Source organism: Haemaphysalis longicornis, unplaced genomic scaffold (genome assembly GCF_048455015.1).
Source record: "Haemaphysalis longicornis isolate Haplotype H1 unplaced genomic scaffold, Haemaphysalis longicornis Haplotype H1 scaffold_8, whole genome shotgun sequence".
NCBI classification, from domain to species: Eukaryota; Metazoa; Arthropoda; class Arachnida; order Ixodida; family Ixodidae; genus Haemaphysalis; species Haemaphysalis longicornis.
Window position 1 is genome coordinate 89059131 of NW_027526445.1, and position 22865 is coordinate 89081995.

The 22865-nt window shown below is 46.0% G+C and overlaps 1 long non-coding RNA gene across 1 annotated transcript in view; it reads left to right on the forward strand.

Moving 5' to 3' along the window:
• Positions 1-22865, forward strand: part of LOC144149441 (uncharacterized) — a 38435-nt gene that overhangs the window by 11284 nt on the left and 4286 nt on the right. Inside the window, exons 2-3 of the long non-coding RNA XR_013318308.1 lie at positions 18338-18495; positions 18636-18733. This is a non-coding gene — a long non-coding RNA (uncharacterized LOC144149441). The remainder of the gene's footprint in view (positions 1-18337; positions 18496-18635; positions 18734-22865) is intronic.

The following is a 22865-nucleotide window of genomic DNA, read 5'->3' on the forward strand; positions in this document are numbered from 1 at the left end:
TTCGGGGTAACTTCTGAATTTGAAGTTGAGCACGTTAGTTCTAAGGTGGTATGTTAGGGTTCAACAACCTAAACCAAACGAATAAAAAAAATTGCTCACTAAACTCCATGCAATAGGTACCGATTCGCTCCGTTCACCACAAACCCACACATTAGGCCTACAGAGTGCACACGCGAGACTTGCTCTGGGTGTTGTCGAAAGTGGCGCGTACTTCCATAGCAGACATACGCACACCGTGCGATTGGCCAAACAAGAAATCGACGATGACAAATCCTTGCGCTCAAATATCGTCCTCGCTGACCGGAGGGGTGTATTGTTTTTTTTTTTTCGTGTTTACGAATGTTCTTACGGAAGAATTTTTATGGAGAGTGAGAAACAACCACAAACATTAGCTGTGATTACTGCAAGAACAAATTTAAATTTTATACACCGATGGCAGGTTATCCTTCGGTCATACGATTTACTTTTACAGTCCAGACGCGCGGAATCGCTACCCTATTTACCAGGTCACTTGGCCATGGCGATATCGACACGCAGCAATGTTTTGGATAGGTTAGGTTTTGGGCTGAGCCAAAATCGGTTAGAGAAATAAAATCTTTTTACTGTCTTCAGGAGGGAAATGAATAGAAGTAAAATCATGAAGAAATATGAACAGGCATGAAGCACACTTTGACGCTCCGGCACGTGTCTACCTGTAGGGACGCGATACGCAAAAGGAACACGTATATGCGAGGCGCTTTCTAAACAGCTGCTACCAGACATTCACGAAAACATAACTAAACGACCCAGGGTTCGATTGGAGGCTTTTTCTCTCAGACCAACTAAGCTGTGCATTCCTTAGACACAGGTAACGCAATAAATGGTCACAGTTCACACAATAAATGTTCGTTTGCGCGCGAAGCTGGGCTGCTTTACAGCCTGTGTACGACCAAACAATCGACTGAAGCAAAACATGAGAAAAGTAAGCAAGAAGCCGACTATTGGCCCAAACAATGGACGGTTGCAAACGCTCAGTAAATCTTCACGCTCAACTGAGAGCTTTAGGGCTGAAATGAAAAAAAAAAGCTATTTTGCTAGGTACCTCTTACTCAGAGCGAATGCGTGTTCTGTGGACGCTGGGTAAATGCACTGTGATAATAATGCTATACTAATTTCCAAATATATCCTGTATGAATCCAAGTACCCTTTTATAACAAGCTTCAGGAATATGTGACGCTTTCACCATGAAGCTTTCGTACGCTTTTTCGTAAGAAACTAGGTTCGTAGACCTGTCGCCCGCGATGACCAACTAGAATTCGGATTCTTCATGGCCGAGCAAATAGTCATGGACTCCTATGGTATCTCCGTTTATATTTCCCTACCTCTGACATTGAACCCATAACGCCCAGATACTACAGACGCTGGCTTTTCGCAACGGCTTCGTGTAATTATCATGCGCGGAGACCAGATAAAACTTGCAGTTGTTCGTAGTTTGGAGTCCCCCAGCCGTCTCTGTGACGAAAGCGCCCCAGGCCGAGTGACCTGGAGCCCGGCAAAGAAATTCTTGTCTCTCTAAGCTGTAGCAGGAGCCGACTAATAAAAATCACTTAATTGTAACCCCACATAGGAGATGCGCATCAATGAAAAGTCAAAAAAGGGAAGAAAATTGGTGCACTGGGAAGAAGAAAATATTGCAAAGGAGCGAAAAATTGTTCACAGGCTCCATAAGGAACGTGTAATAATGCCTGTTCCTTAAGAATCAGTTACGAGATTGAGCTTCCCTACAGAAAGTGTTGGTAAGAAAAAATCCCAACGAGCACACTCAAAAAAACGCAATTGAGAAATGTAATGTCACCTTTGTTTATAGCTGTTTAACAAAGTCGCGTTAAACGCAAACCAGACCTTCACTGTGTCCCTTGCCTATTTGACAGAGTACATTTTTGCTGGGTAGGCCAACTTCCAACGTGCACGCCCCACCCGTTCGGCCCACTTGCCAGAACAGAAGCCGGTAACCTGCGTATAACTGTTGCCGTTGATAACCTGGAAGTTCACGCTGAATTAGCTGCCCTGTTGGCCAGATGGAGCACCCTTCCATATCTCTCGGTTGATGTTTCACAACGGTGCTCTCGATAGCCACGTAGCGACAGAAGTGGTGCCTTCTTACCCTATTTGTGGGTGCCTCCCTAGCTGAGCGCCCCTATTTTCGCCGAAAAACACATCATACCACCATGATTCCAATGATTTCGGGAAACAATTGTTGCATCAGACGGGACAAATTGAGTGCAATGCACATTTCATAGGACCGCTCGGATTTGAATTTTGTGCTTTTCGTGACGCATGCTTTCAAAACCGATAAGCGGACGAGAATGTTCTCGTTATTCTCGACCGTCGTGAACCATCCTCTACGTTTCACGCTGTACCCACGTGCGGAGATGACGCCTTAAATATTACCAAGCTTCTGACGTCGTTTGTCGCGCCGGAGATTGTCATCAACCAGCTTGGCTATTAGGATTTGAACACCAGCAGGGCCCGAAGGTAATGTGACATGGCTCTTTTACAGCTACAGTTTTGATTATTTAAGGTGCACGCATGAAATCCCTAAATTCGCTCAAATTGTTTTATGATGATTAGGGCTCTTATCGAGTTGTGCAGTCACCATTGCCCGTACCCTACGGTGTTCGGCCCGAAATTTCCCGCTAGACTTTGTACGCTTCGAGTACGACACAGTTCACGTCAGTAGACGCAACTTGCGCTGGGACACAAGATTATTGTTTCCCCCTTATGTCGCTAGTTTGGTTCCTCTTCCCATTCAAGGTATTGTTGTAGCACGTGCAGGGCAGACACATCTGCCCTAACTGCGACCCGGAACCATTACCCTTTTCGAAATTTATCTAATCATTTATTATTGCTATAACCCCACAGATCAAAGCTGCGTCGCTATTTCCTTTTTTCTTTGGTTGCTCCTCGTGCATTCATAGGCAGTTGTCTTCTTCGTTTATCAACACCCCCAATATTTACATTCCTTTACTCTGGGTTTTTCGTCATGCTGAATTGACACGGAGTCAGTGCTGGTGTCGTTGAAAGCCAATATTCCAGATTTTTATGTTCTAAAGCTTAACCCAAGGTCTGTAGCTTTCTGGACATTAATATTTAGGATCCGCTGCACATCGCTCGAGTTATCAGCTAAAAGAACAATGTGGTCTGCGTATAACCTTCCCGGAATTCGCTGTTGTGCCACTTTGCGCTGCCTCTTAAGCGTAAATTTAACATTAGCTGACTTTCTTCCAGTCTCTTTACCAATCCCAGACTTGGGCTCAAATGACATTCTCGTTTCAGTAATCCATGTGTGTTGACCTACTTTGTGCATTTCTGTCATTACCCTGTCAGGTGCATTCTAGTATGTTGATAGTTTACTATAAGAAAGTGTAATAACTCGTCATCGAAGCCTTGAAGTTTCACCATTATCCACAGCAGTTCTCGGTTTGTGTTGTCATATGCCCCTTTATTGTCCAAAAGGTTTTCCATATTAGTGTATCCTGAGCTTCTCAATTTTAATGCACTGTGTTTTTCACGAACAACTTATCATCCAATCACCTGTCCTGTCTAAATCCATTCTGCAATTCCCCAAATATTTTAGTTTCTTTCATCCAAGTCTCAAGTCGTAATTTTATCGGCTGCAATACGATTCTATACACTAGTGACGTTACTGTTAGTGGTCTGTATGAATCAATACTGGGTTTGTTGGGTGTACCTTTAAATATAAATTCACTCTCCTTTCCCGCCAACACTCCGTTATATGTTTGGTTTGTATCACCTTATCTAATACCATCATAAACGATGCCCCATTCTTAGACCAAGTAGTTTTATCAGCTGCATCGGAATTCGGCGAAGGCGCACTGCTGTTGGGAGGGGGTAACCTTATGCGCTGATTTTTACTAATCAAGGCTGCTCGAATTTATTTCCTTTCCCCGGTCTTCTATTGTGTGCTGTTGTCGGTGTAGGCTTCACTTCCTCTCTTTCCCTAAACTTCTTACTAATCACTCGATGAACATGCTCCAACGCCTTTTCGCCTTCTGGATGTTTCCCCTCCTCTTCAACAGAGAATTTTTGATGAACATATTTCCTCACGCTTAGTGTTTTTACATCGTTCCAAAACTACTTCTATGCGCGTTTGGCCTTCTTCCGTATTTCGAACACTCATTGTTCGCTGGTTTGTTTTATCTTTGCTTGCACTATTTTCTCCTCTTCTAGTTTTTTCTCCGGGCAGCTATGCCACTTTTCCTTCACGACCTCCGGCTTCATACCAGTTTAATTTGCGTCCCTGTGCTCTTCGAACGCCTTTTTACGCTAGTAATTAGCTCGAACTATTTACTTATTCTAGCAGGTCTTGGGCCTTACCTTGGCTTTCCATTGGTTTCATTACCTGGCTTCATCCTTGTTTTTCTGTTTGAACCCGATAATTTAGTCTCCATCCCAGTTTTTTCAGCTCTACGTATTATTTCGTCTTCCGACATATTCGCCAGAATCCTGCGTTTTTAATTTTTCGAATTAGTTAATCTAGCTTTAGCAATTTTTAAACTTCACCCCGTTGCTCCACCTAAGTGCAAAGTCTCTTGTGGTCGCTTCCTAAGTTGTCTGTTTCGTTTTCATCCATCCTAATTTCCGGCAACCTTTCGTTCACTGTTTCGAAGAATAAAGTACAGACAATGCTGCGCTATCTGTTACCGCTTTGCCATGTTATTTGTCCATCACACTCGTTTTCTTTATTTACTATTACTAGCTGGTTTTCCTGGCATGAATGCATCATTACAAAGCCATTATGATCTGTGTATCCATCCAAATCTTCTATGTGGGCATTGATATCGGATAATTAGAAAATAATGGGAGAGGTTTTTGCACTGCCGTGGACATACATTGGCTGATGATGATGATTATGGTGATATTTTTGATGATGATGATATTCAATTAAGTGTATTTCACCCGAATCTGTAAAGTCGTTTATACCTCTTCCATGGCAATTTACAATTTCTTCATTTTTCTTTATAACTATGCTTCCGGTCCAGAGATACGGAACTCCTAACCATGAATTTTCCACGGTATGGTGGGTATATTCCATATATGCTCTTCTACGCCTAAGTGCACTCTCTTCCAGTCGGTCTTTTGCTGAATAAACATGCCAGCACCTCCCCCTCTCTTCAGTCCAGTGGTCCTGTTGCATCCTTGCCATTCATATTTGCCCATGTTAGGCGCGGCTCCAACGTCTCGGAGTTGAGTGTCGGCTGATGCGGACACGTTCATGTGTTCCCGTTGAATATTGTTTTCGATTTCTCCCCCTGTACAGGGTTAGCTGCCTCCCTTCATAGTTATGTTGCTTATTAAATATTTATTGCATTTCTTTTCCACTTCATCTTTCGCTGCAGTGGTTAATTCTGTCTTTGCTAATTGTACCCTGTATTCTTTCCGCTTAAACTGCCTTCGTTTGACTTATCAGTTATGACTATTGGTTTTCCGGTTAGCTGTAGCCCTGTCAGCCTCCAAGTCTTGAGTGTGACTTCAGTGTGACTTCCCCTTTGTCGTCTAGTTTGCCTTCCTTAGCTTTTCGGGTCCCCCTACTCTAGCCCTGTCAACCTCACAGTCTCAACTGTGACTATGTCTCTTACTTCCCATTTGTCGACTATTTTGCCTTCCTTAGCTTTTCGCAGCCCCCCAAAAAAGCTTCCGCTACTCTTCGTAAGCGCCACCCTACCTTGTTCACTAGCCCAAAGATGACGTGATTCCCGTCCCACTAAAAAGCTTAACCATGTCCAATGCTGCCCACAACCCTGTTTACATCTATTCCTCGAAACCCAATTTCCTTGCCGCGCCTGTCGATCTCGGTGTTAGAAGCGAGCACGGCCCGTTCGGTGTGCATGCCTTTCTTTGTCACGTCCGGCACGATGCACACTGCCCTAAGCACATTTTCGGCAGTTGCCCCCAGTTCATTTACTACTTTCGTATCTCCTGTCCAAGTTTTGCTCCTCGCCCTTGGAAACATCGTTAGCCCCGCGGCAATCGCAACAAGATTTCTAGCTTTACTGGAGAAGACCAGATGCCCCTTCGCTTTTGTCATCACCGTCTACATTTTCTGACCGGAGAAATGCCCGACCTTCATATGTGTATGCCACTCTAACATCTCCATAATGGCTGCGCCAGTCCTCTTCATTTTCCAATATCCCTCAATATTGACGACGCTATCTGCTGACACGTGCTGTTCTGTACTGCCACCCCCCTTTCCGGCTGGTCTGGTATACCCATATTTCAGCACGTGGGAGTAGGTCTTCCCTGTCGTGATGAGGCGCTTGTCGCAGACCTTCGACGTGAGGTAGAAGAAGTGCTCGGGCGTAGCCTACGAGGATCAGGTTGAGAAGGAAGAAGAAAATGAACCGAATCAGAAGCGAGGTGGCCAGCAGTAGGCAGCACGAACACGGACCTCGGCGCATTCCCTGCTGGGTGCGATCGTCCAGGAGACTCATAGCCGAGCCACATTTCTCTCCTTGCCTTGTGCACTGCCAATGCCATCTGAGTGGTGTCCTCACTACAGCCTTCTTCCGATATCTGCTAGCGCACGGGAAACAGCACCGCGGCATAATTTTTAAGGCAAGATTAAGAAGACTGTCGTGGCACGGCGACCCGAAAGAACGCGGTTCCGGGAGTGACCTGCCGGACGCAAACGTTGGGGAAAACTCCGCTCCAAGCCGCATCTTCCCCGTTGACGACGAGGCACCTTTCAACCTAGACCGGCCACGGAGGACGCGGGCTGAATCCGACGCATCGCTCATCGCCCACAGCACCGGCATCGACAAGGGCACCAAGTCCTGCGCACCGAGTCAGATCACCGACAGGGACCAACTCACACGTGAGCCCAAACCGTTTTGAGGGAAAAACTTTGTTAGGACATTCACCATTTGGACTAAATCCTTATTGTAGATTAGTCTAACTTTCGCTTATGTATCTGTTTATATATCACTCCCATAAAAATAACTGTCCTTGTCTGCCATCAAACGCTGCTTCTTCTCCGCCAGTTACACTTAAACATCCTCATCCACAAAACACCCCGCATTATACCTTCCTTACCTTCTGTCCGTTGTGTCACTGAGGTGCATGGCTACGCTACATTGCATGGGCCGAGAGTTTTTTCCTTTTTTGACGAAATGACGCTTTTTTTCTAGCTTCCTATCAGCTGCTTCTCGTTTTCCCTCAATGGCTGTTTGTTCGTCGAGTTGGTTACTTAGCGCTGGCTGTAGTCCTGCAACCCGCTTAGCTAACGCCGAGTTATCTGCTTCTACGCGTTCTAGCCGCAAGACCACTCAGCATACACGACACGTATCTGCCCCTTCCTCTGCCTTCGTCGCCACCCCGCCGGAACTCCCCCACATCTTCTTGCCGTGGACAGCCACCAAACTGTAGCAGCTTTCTTCGCGTGCTCATCATTTCCTGTGAAAATCCGACACATCGACAAAGAACCATGTAGGTAACCACTTATCTTCGGCTGTCCTCCACTTTGCGGTCGTTTCGCCCTGCGTCAGTGCAATACAGGTCTTTGTCGGAGCACACCACACAAGTGGGCTCCACAGGCTGCTTCACGACGTCTTGCGGACAGTCATACCGGCGAACGTTTTTTGAGAACTTTTCTGCGTGTCTTCATTAGCTTTCGTACCCTTTATGGCCATGGGTACATGGCGTGGGTTTCATTTGTATTTATCCTAATGTGGGTTGGTTCGAAACTATTTGTTTTGTGATGTTCTTGGTAAACGTTCTTATCTTGTTATTGGCACTGCGGCATGTCCTACTTGCCGCTGAATAACAAAGAACCGTGTTGTTCCCCCTCACCTGTGTATTGCACGGAAACAATTATTTTGCGTCCGCGTATCATTTGCCTGGACTTTTTTAACGTAGGTTCACAAATAATTATACGGTAGACTTCATTGACCTGCTAAATGTACCCTTCAGCCGAGAAATAAACATAAAGAAAACACGTGTTTGTTTGTTTGACTGCTTGCATTTTTATAATGCACAAAATCAATGACGGGGAAATCGAGCAGTAAAAAATGTCAGAAACTGATGGTTACTTTCAAGCCCCCAACGCTGGAGACAACAATGGCAACATAGAATAGTACGTGTACCCAACAAAGCAATATACACCATAAATAAAACGAAGAAAATTGTGGTATGTGTAATCCGTGAACAAGAATTACACACCTAATGCACTGACCGAAAGGTATTACGGGGAAAAATTAAGCACACATGGTTGATAAGAAGAAATTACAATTTCACGGCGGGGCGAGGGCAACATACGCGCTAAGTCACAAATATGGTGTTTTTATTTACATCCTCATTACTATTGTGCAACAAACAATTACACAAAAATATCCTTGCAGTTCTTGAAATTACAGTCTGGCGATTGAATATTCTGCCAGTGTAGATCTTTTAAAACAATTCGAAGTTCCCTGTGCAGAGTTATTAGCAAAATTTGATATCGTCGGAATAATTCAGTACTCAGAAATGAGCCATTACAAATTTGTAATTCCAATTCTCTTGTGTAACATTTTCGAGGCTTGAAAATTTCTGGTTTGCGTTGGTGGTAGTGGGGGTGGTGTTGATATTGTCACGAGAAGACGATGAAGAGGGCAACGCAGCGTGGCTCGGTAATCCCAGACTACGACGACGAAGAAGATCTGTCTGTGCGCTTTGACTGCGCGGGCTCTGGCTTGGCCGCCATGTAAATAATCTCTAAATAGATCCTTCGACTGTCTCATCGTTCATGTCGTCTGTCCTGCCACCACGTTACATTTTGGTGGAGTGTGCGGGTCCCTCCCCGTGCTGGCTGCAGCTGCACACCTCATCGGCATCGTGGCAATCTTCGAGGGGGCGTTACCCACGTGGGCAGCCCCAGCCCCGCCGCTACCAGCACTCGACGACGTTCCCCCCGCCCCGTATCCCCAGCCCGTGACCAGCCGATTCAGAACCGTCAAGACCCGATGACGTGACCAGACGACGATGACGTGTCCCCAGCCCAGTAGTCCGACGTGGTTCCGGATACCTTCGACGTTTCGTCGGTGCCTTGACGAGGTCGTGTCGCGGGACCAGGCATTGCCTACAGCATCATCATCCTATGTGGCGGCAAGGGCTTCATTGTACATTGCCATCTCATCTTTCGTCCTCACCACATCGCGCAATACGGCGGCGTCGACCGGGACGGTCGCTTTCAACCGGGGGGCCATGTCACGAGAAGACGATGAAGAGGGCAACGCAGCGTGGCTCCGTAATCCCAGACTACGACGACGAAGAAGATCTGTCTGTGCGCTCTGTTGCTGGTTACACACGTAACAATATTTATTAACGTAAAAACCCCGCCTTGCATTGTAGGCCGGAAATTGCTTCCCCTATAACAATTTTTTACTGCTATGCGCGATATCACCAAGTTCAACTGCGGCATGTGTTCCTCAAACACCAGACGATCAGGCGCGAAGTATCTAATGTTTCTATCAGATGGCCGTTTGGGGAGGAGATTTCAAAGTAGCGCTCCTAGCGCAGCCAACACGGAAATGAGTAAACGGGAAACAAGAGCAGGCGACACGCTTTACAACATGGGAGAAGAGGTGTTTTATATTTCTGTGGTACCAGTATTTAGCTATTTTTGAAATTCTAGGGAGTGCTTTTCAGTATGTGTGTATCTAAAAGAATTACTCCAGCTGTGAACATTTCCGGAGAAGATTTTTCTGGCTGTGTTACAACGTTTTTTCTGTCCTGACGTTCAGCCGTTTTTACACCGTTTTTTCCACGTACCTGCCGTTCCGCCGTCCCTATACGAGACCAGCCGCTCTCAGTCATCCTTACCGTGGCTATGAGGCTCCGCACAACTGATGCACGCGAAAAGGTACTAGAAGAAGAAGCGGAAGAGCGAAGTCACCAACGCTGTTAGTTCTCGGCGTTCGAAATAAATTCAAGTTTGATAAGAAACTGCATTCACAGCCATGTACTGGTTGTCCGACTGCTGCAAAACTCGGTCTAACACTCTCAACGTAGGCGCACCCAGTACCCGCCGCAGAGTTATAATACCTTCCATACTTTTACAGACTGTATACGTGCCAATATCAGCGAAAGAATTGATATGCTAAACAAAAAAAGCCTCCCCAAGTTCGCAGGAGCCACCGAACCGCCCTCCCGACAGCACGCTCTGCCCCCGCTTTCTTCGCGTGGTGTTGGTCAGGGCAGGGAAACAAAAAGAGCAGTGACCACCTGCATTTTTGTGTTTTCGTAATGATTCGGACACTTAAATAGGAGTAGAGCGCTGGAGAAGAAAAATGGGTGGGGGGTGGCGGGGGGGCTGCAGGTGAAGTGATCGTTGTCGCGGCGACAGCTTCTCTTTTAAACGTACGGGTTTTGTTGCGACCTCCTAAGGCTGTGCAGGTGTGCACTTATCACCTGTTGAGTTGGTTGGCCTGTGTCGGTGTGCAGTGTGTCCATCTCGCGTTTTGCCTTCACTTCCCTTTGCTTGGTCGACCATCATCGATGTGTCAGCGTGCCCGGCTTATATGCCCTTTTGTCTCTCCCTGTGACGACGTATAATGGCCATTGGATACCGATTCACACAACATAGTGTGTGATACGTGTAGCGCTGCCAATTTTGGTCGGATTACGGAGCTTCGTCCGCGCTGGGAGTGTGTTTTGCGTTGCTATGTGTAAGTACCACTTCCCTTACTGTTGCGCAATAGCTGAAAAATGTAAAAGAAATCTTTCTTTGTTATTGTGCTAGGCTTGTTCTCCGGTACTTCACGGAGCCGCATCCTGACATTTTTTCATCAGTGCTTTCACCTTGGAAGCATTAGCTTGTTTTAACGACGGCCTGTCGCGTGTTATTGTAATGAACGCGCTTGTAGACCTCTGTCACGACCGTTTTTTCGAAACGAAGGGTGCGGCAGAAAAACGATACTCTTCGAGAGCAGCTTTTAGTAGATTGAAGTTCCACTGCGGTATAGTGTGCACTGTGGGGCATCTATCGTCTTCGCAAGCGGTGCCGTATAAATTGCCGCATCTGCGCCGACATTCACAGGTATGGAACTTAAAAGCCACCTACTCATCATGTTCATAAATTGACCTATAGCCAAACTTCATGACTCCCCTTTAAGGCGGAACCCTCAATGTGAATTCTGAAAAACCTTGCAACTTTAGTCGGCGTATTGTGTTCACAATAAAGGAAGAGCCCTTCTTTAAAAGTCACGGTCTTTTCATACCCACGAACGATTCTACAGCCTGTCGGGTGGGCTTTTAATGTCTGTGGCTATTTCTGTGCTGGTACTACCATTCCAGGCGGGGATGTGCCTGAAACACTCTGTGGTGAAGTGCCTATACAGACCGATGAGTCAAGCGTTCTTTCAAAATTTCAGCTTTCATATCCAGAGCTCGCGTTGTGTTTGCGGCTGCGGAAACCGTTGTAGCCAAGGCCTGATGTACATTTCATAGATTTCCACTGCCCCCTTCCGCATAATGTCGCTGTAGACTAAATAAATCCTGTTTGACCCAGAAGGGTCCTATACAAACGCGTGCATTTTTGTCGTTGTTTCACCGTGGTGCCCTCTAGCTTCAGTGGCGCCACTTATAGGGCGTATTAAATCTCCCACTGTGTACGCGCCATTCATCATCATCATCATCACGAAGATAGACCGTGCGAGTAAAGCTGCGGTCTCCGCTAAGGGCAGCCATGGCTTCGGTCTCACTTCGGTCTTTCTTCCGCTATATTTCTGGTGCCGTGAAACCTGGGAGAATGACCGCACGCGACGAAGGAGACCACCGACGTTCCCCTCCGGCTTGCGGTTCGCAGAATCCCGCACGTTGGACTGCTCCCGCTGATCAGCCCCGCCCTCAGCCGGACGTCGGCATGGCTGGCCCAGACCATCCAGTGACGACCGACAGTAAGTGTCGAATGGATAAGCTGCGCCGGCAGCAACGCATGCTTCGTGTCGCTACTTCGAGACTGCTCAAGGCAGCGAATGAGCTTCTGGAAGCCCCCTCTCTATCTTCGCATGATTTTCAAGTGGCATGACCTCCTTGAAAGTAAAGATGCCACACTGTACCAGATTGGAGGGAGAATCGTAGAACTGCTTGACCGTACCAACTGGATCAGGACTACTTCGACGCGTTGATAGGCCGAGGAGAGATATTCTGTATCCTGTTATGGCTCCACGATTCTTTGAAGGTAAAAACGTCGCCCGGCATGACAACCACTACCAACAGCACATCATGCACGCCAATTTGCCCTCGCCCATTGACTTTTGCGTTCAACGGCGTTCGGCCGGAAACACATCGAAACGACCCCTCTGAGGTGCGCTCACTTACATCGAGCTCCAAGGGTACCATGCGAACGTTTCAGGTCCCCACAGTTAAGGTTGACCCGCGTGAACTGCAGAGGCTTGGGAGCATTTTCTAGAGGCCTACGTGCGAGCACAGGGACTTGTCCGAGGTAGATCTGGCAGATACGCGGTCGTCCACGTCTATCACGCCAAGAAAAGGAAGGGAGAGTGCACACCGCATTGTGCACATGACGACGTGTGGAACATCGACTCGGGATAGCGTGAGGCCAGCAGGCTGGTCAGAGTACAACTGCTCCAGGATGGTCATGCAGGGACCCGTTTCGTTTAATGCAACCCGCGACGCTAGGAAGCGCTTCTTTACAACACCAGACAAAGAGAAGATGATGGAAACCAATTTGCCCACAACCTTCTCCGAACTTTCCGCAAATAAACAAATTGTTGCTGCATCACAGGCGTCAACATGCAAGGCGGGAGGCGAGGCTGAACGAAAGGGCCTGCAAGTAGGAGCCTGTTGCGGGGTGCCGACACCGATGCTACGCCTGCCGTACACAAAGACGACTCAGAGGCTGCCGTCCAAACAGACAACGAAGACCCAGGAGATGTCAAGGACGAGAAAGAGAAGGCAGAGCCACCACCCTGCGAGATCGAATGTATCTTCGTTTCAGACATAGTCAAGAGCGAACGCCTACCGGAAGTAATAAAACGCCGACCAGTTCTAGACAACAAAGTGTTGCTAAAGGTTGTACTCAGCTACGACAATGAGTTGCTCCATCCCAGCGAAGTTGGGAAAGGCGAGAAACCCTGGCCAGTCACGCCTGCCGCGTGCGACGAGGCAGCAAGACATGGTGGAGTGCCATCCGAACCGTGCATTGAGCTTGCAAGAAGCACGAAAACGACCTCGTCAGGAGTGGGAAAACATACAGAAGGCAAGCACAAGGCCGGCAGGAGAACACTACTAGACTCCCTGCACCAGATTAACTATTTCACCCAGATATTTGGACTTGCACGACATCGACTTCTTTAAAACAACTGCACGGCGAAAGAACTGCAAACTTCTGAGGCAGCTGGACACACAGTCTGGTTGGCGTCCGCATTACCTTGGCGGCCCACGGCGGTCGTGAGATCTGCACGCCGGCGCAAGCACCAGTGGAAACGAAAGTGTGGATAGCATTCCCCCAGCGCGTCACAAAGATTGACCTTATGGACTGAAAAAACAAAATGTTAGGATTGCGGATTTATTGTGCACATATCGATTATCTCGGGCGCGGGAGGATATTAAATTTCCCGCTGGGTACGCGCCATTCATCATCATTATCATCATGAAGATAGACCATGGGAGTAAAGTTGTCATCCCCGGTAAGGACAGCCATTGCCCAGGTCAGCCTTGCGTGTTTGTTCCGCTATAGGGCGACCTCATGGCCATTAGTGAAAATGACATCGTCCAGTGAGCCATGCGGAGGGGCTCCCTCTAGAAGTTCTTTAAAAAAAGCTGGCCGCATCGTTGCACGCTCTTGGTAGTTTACAAAAAAAGGTCCGACATCACCTGATACACTAGAGGTTGGCCACACAGGTGAGGAGATCCAGTTTATTTGATGAACCCGCGCTGGTGGCCGTGCTGAGTTGTTCTTGATACGGAAGAATAGTGATTTCTCTGTCCTGATCAGTCGTTTGGTAAAGCAAGGTTCGTGTTCTGCTCGTAAAAGAGATGGGAAATCTTCTTTATTATGGCTTTAAAATGTGCCCTTTGTCTAGGGCCCCTTTCCAAAAACAAGTACACGATGTCGCTTCATGGGCTAACTTGTCCGCGGCTTCGTTTCCAGACACTTCTGCTCCCGAAGGATCCCATCGGAAGCAAATGCTACGGCTATTTTTAATTAGATGCTGAAGGAGACGAGACGAAGAAAGCGACGGCAAGTTTTCTCTACGGGAAATTAAACCTCAAAAGTTGTGTGGCTGACTTGAATCCGTTACAAGTACTGCACGCTTCACCCGAAGCGATGTGGTCTTTTTTTAATGCTGCTCAATTGCTATACGCTCCTAAATTTTAGATGTCGTCCAATGGTCACTTTCAGGCGCCCAGGAATATTTATGCCCGGAATAACAAAGTACGAATCGCTGGTTTTTTTTAAATATCTGTCCACAGTCACGTACCTAAATAAGTGAAGACCAGCTCCGTAAAAGTAGTACATGTGTTCAAGCGCTAACATTATCGCTTTCGCCACAGTGCAAATCTCTTCTATAACTTTCCAGGGATGGCAAGTTGATAGCTCTAACCCTCGAAACACCATGGCGGTACGAAGTGAGGTTCATGTTTCCGCCATTGCCGGTAAAGAACGGTCACAGTGTTGAGCGCCGCGTGTAAGCGAGATTCCACCAATCAGCGGACACGCCTCAGCATATGCGTTCCGGCAAGGGCCTCCTCAAGCCGGGCAAGGTGTAAGAGGAGCCGCTCAGATGCCATCAAGACAAGCGGGGGACAATGGGACCCGTTAAGACCCTTTCTCTTTGCCGCCGCCTGGGCAACTTATTAGAATATCTTAACGCCTGTTGGTTTAATGCTTCCAGACACCATACTGGGACTCCCAAGGAGACCATAAAGGTAGTTTGTAAATAATCCGAATCAATAAGAGCGCTGAGTAGGGTTCACGAATAGATGGCGTGTGACTCCCCCAGCGGGTTCCACAAGTTCGTCTAAGCATATTTATTCGGGTTACCTTGGAGGCGCCAAGAGGCTCCATGGTCCGTCTTCAAATACCTTGTAGTCGACGGTGACTCCAAGAAACTTCACGCGAATAGCTTCCCGCATTGTCAAGGCACCTAAGCTGGCCGCGTAGCTTTCCGTTTCCTTACCGGAAACAGCATAAACGAAGATTTTTCCGCGTGGACCGTTAGTCCCAGCGATGAACATACTACACCTCACCCTGTCATAGCTAACCACTTCGGTTGATGTACAGAGACTTAGAGTTATAACTTATCGGCCCGTGTCCATAGGTCCACTGAATGGCAATCCTTTTTAAAGCTCGAGAGAGGCCCGCCATAGCCGCATTGAAAATTGTTGGGGACAGAACACTTCCCTGTCGAACACCTTGCAATGCACTTGTAGTCCTGCCTAAAATGTTTCCTAAATAGTCTGCATGCAGGGGCCATTGGTGAGAGCTTCCTCGAAGCGGTTTCCCGCAACTCAAATATCTCGCTGTGTTGTAATCACGACGCTTCGTAAGGAATTGTAGTAGGCTTTAAAGACGTGAAAAACAGAGCCAGTGTTTGGCGTTTATTAGACCACTCTTGGTCCATCAGGTTAACAAGTCGAAGATACTGTCTAGTGCGCACAAACTTTGCTCGAAGCCAGTGATGCGTACGGAGTCTTCTTAATTTCGAGCCTTCAAACCAGCCTTGCATTCACAAGCTCTTTCGTCGGGTTAGACGCACACGATGTGAGTGAAACGAACTTTTTAAGGAATATTCGCCGTAGCGTAGCGGTGTTTTATAAGCAGTGTTATGTCTCTCAACCTTTCATAAAGCGGAAATATTTCCAGTATCCCCAACTAACTGAAAGTACACGAACAAGTGTTTTTGCTCTATGAATGCAATTTTAGAAACGTTTAATTTCTTACCCATGAGAGCCGGCTGAGCATCTTCGGTTTAGGGTATACTTTCTCTATGTTAGTGCTCTCTGTCTCTTCGGACTCTGAACTCCCGACTCTCGACTCTGGATTGGCTGCGTCTTCCAAAATAAAAGTCGCTAGTTTATTTTCTTCTGCGGCTATATTGTAGCTGAAAACAGCGCAAGCTCGATGGACTGGTTGTAAATATGTGTGAGTCCGAACTAGGATGTTTGCTGTCTTTAAAGGTGACATCGGGATGCGCCCAATTTACTGCTCCGTACATGGCGATCTATGCCCCGCCTTTTTTATTGTGCAAATATTGTAGCACTGAGCTAATAGGTTGTTCGTGCAAATCAGTCCGTTTATTTTCTTTGCGTCAAGTTATCGTCTCATATTGAAATCGAAAACCGACTAACAAGGGAATGAAAGTATTAAAAAAACGAGTTGTTCTCTATATATCTTTGTACCTATTTGAATAACAAGCAATTCATTGCGAAAAACTGCCTTTTTAGGTGACACGGTACGCGAATCGTGTTCGCGAACTCAAGTCAGACCAGTTTGATTGAACTTTAGAACTACTAAATCAAGCTTCAATACACTGTATGGTAGTTTGCAGCAATATGTCAGTTTTCAATAAGCGCTTTCTAAATAAAAAAAAATAATATAGTACTTTCTGCTGAAGAAATACTGATAAGCAAAATCGGAAAATTGGTGCCGTAATAGAGTAAAACGTTTTTTTAATTGACTAAACAAGACACAAGGTGGTTTTGGTGGGAGAGGGCGGGAACAAAAAGCTCCGGCTGGCAACAGAACTCACCACACATCGCATGTAGCACAACTGGCCACGAAAATTGAACGAACAGCCTTCAAAGAAAGGCAAAGGCCATTACATGAGCAGGGGAAGACTGAGAACGTATAATTCATTTGTGCAATCATATGCACCGTGAACAAAGTTGCAGGGGCGGTCCCAAAACCCAGACTACTCTTCTGATACCGCTTGTATATGACGTACGGTGTTCTTGTCTAATTGATAATTCGGGTGTCGCTTAAAATGTTCTTAGAAAGTAGGACAAGGGAGGGGATATCGAATGTATGACGCAAGCTAAAAGAGAATTCCCTCGCAGTATCGTTCATCCCTTTAGTGTATTTTGTTACTATTATAAATGTTTATAACCGACCGGAATAACAGAAAATAATACAACTACTCTTGTTTACGCAAGCGCTTAGCGTCATCACAGGACGTCCCAGCCAGACATTTGAGATAACGAGCGTTTATTTAAGCAATATAACAACCGACGTTCCATCACAACACACGTACGTTCTGACCAATTTTGAGGTGAATGTTGGATGATTCTTCCACGCAGTTTAAACCCGAATACGGACCAACACATGCCGTCGACGCGTCCGTGTGGTGACTCTGAATGGGTCATTCTCCTTTCGCCCGATCTCTAGGCGTGGTGTGGAAGTGTAAGTGTCCCACCCCATTCTGTAAACTTTTTCAGCCGTCAGCGGAGCGCGTTATTCATTGGCCGAGTAACAAATAAAGAGTGCTAACGGAACGCAGAGTGTAAGAAGGCCCCGTCATAAAGCGATGCTTGGGGTGCAGATAATCCACACTGCGGAGGCGCAAGACCGGGTGTCGTTGGTGACGCCAGTGACAACTGACGCATCATGCGCAACATCTGAGCGAAGCGCTGGCCCGCTCGAAGAAAAAAAATCGGAAAAGTGGGGCAAACGAACAGCGTGCACAATGCGCTCTTTTTATTTGAAAACTCCACTAATACAGCGTTGAAAACATTCTGATGGATGCGATTACTAGGCCATTGATTTTCTTTAAAATGTTGACACCCTTGCATCCACAAATCCTCTTTTAGGGCCCCTTTAAATATTCGGAACGCGGTGCTAGAAAATAAACGTTTGAAACCTCGTTTTCAGTTATGAAAACAATACTACTAAACACTTTCACGGCTTCTTCTTATTGAAGGTGTGGTTATGAAGAAAAAGTTGTTTCCCTAGAGTTACGTATTTTTGAATTTAGGTGTATTCGTAGTCAGCTGCATTGAAACACGGGAGAAATAACTGAGCATACGGTAGTAGACCCATTTACTTCCATCTGGGCTGCATATTACCTTGTGAGTTTGATACCTTGAACACAGAGTATTTTTGGAAACGCATCGATTTTTATTTGTCCAGTCAAATTACGGGCACAATGATTCTCTAATGGGTGACTGTCCAAGTGACTCAAAACGCTCCTGCCAAAAGATGGTGTGAGAGAGACAGTACAAATATTATGTGCTCGTAGCCCTGCACCATTGGTGTGCCTTATTTTAAAAGATAACTACCCCGCGTAATATATTCATGGCGGAATTTCATCGAACTTCATTTCTCCGTATTCCTATTCAGTTTTACGATAAACAGCACCTTGAAGTGTGGACCATGATGGGACCCGACCAAAGGCACCACCCCAAAGGATGCTATAAAGACAATATTACAGCTGATCTGAATGCGACCAGTAACTTTGATTACCGAATAGACCGATGGACATTCAAGAACAAAACAAAGTGAGTGCAACTTGACCGCAACTCGTCTATCTCGATGATGTGTTTTCCAAGTGTCGTCCAAGTACAGTAGCGCTGAGCTTAGTTTCGTTGATGCCCTAGCACGTATCATCAAGTAAATGTGGACACTTATTTGTTTTCAGGCAGCTACGCCAGTTTGGAGGTAGTCTGGGTGCAGTACCGAGGCCGAGGACCAGAAAAGACCACCATAGCGCGCTGGATCTTGTACATACGAAAAGGGGTTCGAAATTCTTCGCTAAATATATTATTCACTACGGCGACTGATACGCTATTCAGGAGAGGGGAAACATGTTTTGTGTTCTCACATGACTGAAAGGAAATCTCTTTTCGGATTGAGCCATCCGAAACAAGCAAGGTTTTTTTTTGCGTTTAAATGGAGCGTGATTGTTTACAAAAATGGTTAATTGGTGTAAAAAGCGTTGTCCAAAATGAAGTAAGGCATTGTAAAGGTATGACGTAAGTCATTTTGAAGGTTGATTGTGTATTTCTTGCCAATTTCATGGCAGTAATTGTAAATAGGTTTTGAAACACATAAAAGAGCTAACAATACATGTCCTAAAAATAACAAATACATTTTTACAGAAATAGACGGGATTACTTGCAAAAAACAAGAAACATTTCTGTAACAGGGACCAATCAACTTTTCAAACTAAAGAGAAAGAAGGTTTTCATAGTCCGCTGATTGTAATTTTTTTTGTAACTTTTTGTGAAGATTTCCGTCTTTGCCTAAGTCTATCATACATCCAAAAACTGACGCATGCTCAAATAGGAGCACTCGAACTTTTGCTAATGTAAAAATGAGTTATTCGAGATATTATTAGGGATTGTTTACCGAAAGTAGCAAACTTGGTGTATAAAACTAAATAAAAATCATGGTTCACGCTTGTACCACCGAAAAAATAAAACCAAAAGCAAAGAAAAGAAGCGAAGCACATATTAGGTGCTGTGTATGCGTTCGTATAAAGGTCGCAAGACAACATTAGGGAATAGTTAAATTATATCAGCTTACGTTCAATAGAACAGTGAACACGATGGTCATGTAACCATGATGGTATTATAGGTTACAGACGCATCAAATGGCTTTCAACACAGACATGTTTAAACTTTTAGTACCACCATCGAGCATTCCAGAAAACAAATCCCAGTAGAGCGCACGTGCCCATGTGCCTCGAGATAAGCGCCCGGCCTAGTGTAGGGTTGCGCGTGGGCGCATGCCAGGAGAGGTGAAGAGCCCGCAAAAAATTCCTACAACAAAAACTGACGTTACCTAAATGTACGCCCCGTAAGAAGCGCATGTAACCGACTAATTCTGCCTCCAAGTAGGGTGCGCTGCGCTTGGGATGCGTGATCTTTGGCGTGCTGTTCTCCTTGCCACTTCACGTTACTTTGTGGTGAAGTGGAGAGCACTGACGCCGACTTTGTGCTAGGGACGCCGACTTCGCAAATCCGGTTGCCGTGGGTTGTAGGGCGTGTAACGTAGTACACTTTTAGAAAGAAGTGAACGCCTGCAGATAAAACGATCAGGGTATGCTATTCATGGAGACCTTCAAGCGCGAAGTTCGAAAATCCGTGTGAGGTTCAATAGCCGATTCCCCGAAGAGAGGCGAGGGGCAACCAGCTCGTCTGTTTCTCCAGCTTTCCAGCACTAGAGCACGCTGCGCTAATATTTCGTACTATGTCATCAAGCTTTTTGGTGGCGAGGTTAACTCGACTGCTCGACGTTACAGATATTTCGAGGATATATGCACAAGAATATATGCACCTCTACATATATGCACCTCTGAACTGACATTGAAATGCATGGAAATACATTTATAACAAGTGAACATTGCGCTGGCTGCACATTCCTCACAAATGTAATGGGAAGTTTAGAGAATATTGAAAGCAAAACATGAAAATCGCTGTTCACCTGCTCTTTTGCTTGCATCTGCACTGCAATATAGAAAGCGTCGCCTTTGCTTCTGTACGCAACCCCATACCCTAAAATACTTTAATCCTGGGCAACCCACACGCTCTCGTGTAAGAGTTTGGTGGTCTAGTTGATCACTATGAAGTGCATACGCAAGAATATTCCGAGTTCGTGCGATATATCCCCGCAATTTCGAGGTGTTCTTTGGGGGGGGGGGGGCAATGTCGATAGTCATACCAAAGTACAAAAGCCGCAAGTACCACTTACAATGGCCCATGCAGAATTCCTGAATGTAACCTTCACCACTATGCACTGATAAACATCTTGGCTATAGACTCATGCGTTTGTGTTTGTTTTTCTTTAGTTTTCACATTCACTTCCGACGATCGACTAGTCTACATTACGAACACAAGTATGAAGGTTCCACAAGTGTCTGTTTTAGGGGCGAAGCTCCTTAAGGCGTGGGTCTGTCCATCCTCGACGTATGTATGTAGCCACATCTAGTTTAGTTCTTGGATTGTTTACTAGATGGCGTGGCTACCTCTAGTTTAGTTCTTGGATTGTTTACTAGATGGCGGGGAGCGTTGTAATAAAATCCGTTCGCTGTTGGCGCGCGCTCGGTGTCGCCCGATGGATAAGGCTGCAGATGTGCGAGCCCGCAAGGCAGAAGCGCTCCGTGAAGCTGCGCGACGCCGCCCTCAAGATCCTGCCTTACGAGAGCGGGAGGCCAAAGCGTGTCGTCTGGCTAAGCGACGACGCCGCCAAGATCCCAGCGTTCGAGAACGAGAGGCCCAAGCGTCACGGCAACGGCGCGAGGACCCTGCCGTACGCGAAGAGGCACGGCTGCGGCCCGAAGAGGATCTCCAAAACGTCAGAGAACGGGAAGCGGCGAGAAAGCGCGCGTATCGGCAGGCAGACCCCGATGCAGTGAGAGCTCGTGAGGCGTCTGCAAAACGCATCAGGCGAGCTCAGCCCCAAGGTGCCGACGCGCGGTTTAAGCGAGACTTTCTAGCCGTTACGTTCGGACACAGATGTAGTGGGCGAATTTTCACTGAAGAGTCACGATTTTACCGATGATTTCCCCTCAGGAGCTTCGTCCACTCATCATCATTCACCCCGTAGATATGCTGTGAATTTTTTTTGGCTAGCAGAAGAAGTGATGTGCTGACATACATTGCTTCAATTGCATGGTATATTTCTACGTGCGTTATAGGGTTATATACAAGGCATGGGAAAATTTGTAGTCACGTTTCTCTGGTAGATTGTATGGTGGGTGACTCACCAGGACTACATCACCCACCATAAGGTTTTAGGTTGCCTTAGGAGCAGAGCACACAACTTGGAGGATAAGAAATACTTCGGCACGTTTTCTAGTACCAGGTGGGAATTGCTGCCAAGGGACATATTCCTAATACATCGCCGCAGCGCAATATAGGTGAGGGCCAACATATTGGGAAAAACTTACGAACTCTATGCAGCAACACCATGCTATTGTTGCAATCAGATGCTTACTTTTATAGAACATTAAGACACCTGTTGTATATATTACATGCCTACATTCCATAGAAAGGATATGAATGAAAAGAGATGTAAAAACAAAAAAAATGGTGTTTTTACAAATGTGGTTATGGGCTTCCACAACCTTACACTTTTGTATATGCACTAAAGTCAAGTAAATTAGGGTAGATTGATTGATCGCTTACAATTTCTGAAGAGACCGCGAGAGCCTGATGCGTAAGAGAGTACGATTTTAAGGGAGTATGAGAGCCTGGTACGTAAGGGATTATGAATGCAGGATAAGCGCAGCGCTTGTGCTGCGTTCTTCTTCGTCTTCGACTCCCGCGCTATGAACCCTCTTTCCAAAATGAGATTTCAAATTATTAACCCTTTATGTCGTGACGTATACAGATGTTAACCTGGCAAATCGATAACACCAGATCAATGAGTCAAATGTATTCAAAATTAGACAAATGCTAGACGCATTTTACTCCAAGGTCCTGAGACAAACAATACTCGAGTCGAGCAATGTGTTATTTAGAAAATCTTCATCTTTTATATAACCGCTGTAGCAGTGTTTCGGGGCTGCCATACTCGGGAGGGGGGATTGTGCCTTGTACATTTATATAGGTCTAAGAGGTTCAGGCCGGGCAGAGAAAACGCGCTATCATTTTACATTTCAAGATACTACTTCACTATTTTTCATGATAAGGTTTCTTTAGTATGGATGTGTTGCTCATGTGAATATTTTTTAGTTTCATTTTTGGCGAGTCGTTGGTTTGATTAGGATACTTATGTTCGTAAAAGTGATGGCATTAACCTACAACGTTCAAACTTTAACGTAAAAAGTCTCTAACACAGATTCTGTGTACATTATTTCTCAACAAAGCTTGCTACCTTAAGGTTTTTTAAAGCATTTTTGTTTAGCTGCGTGAATAATTTAGGT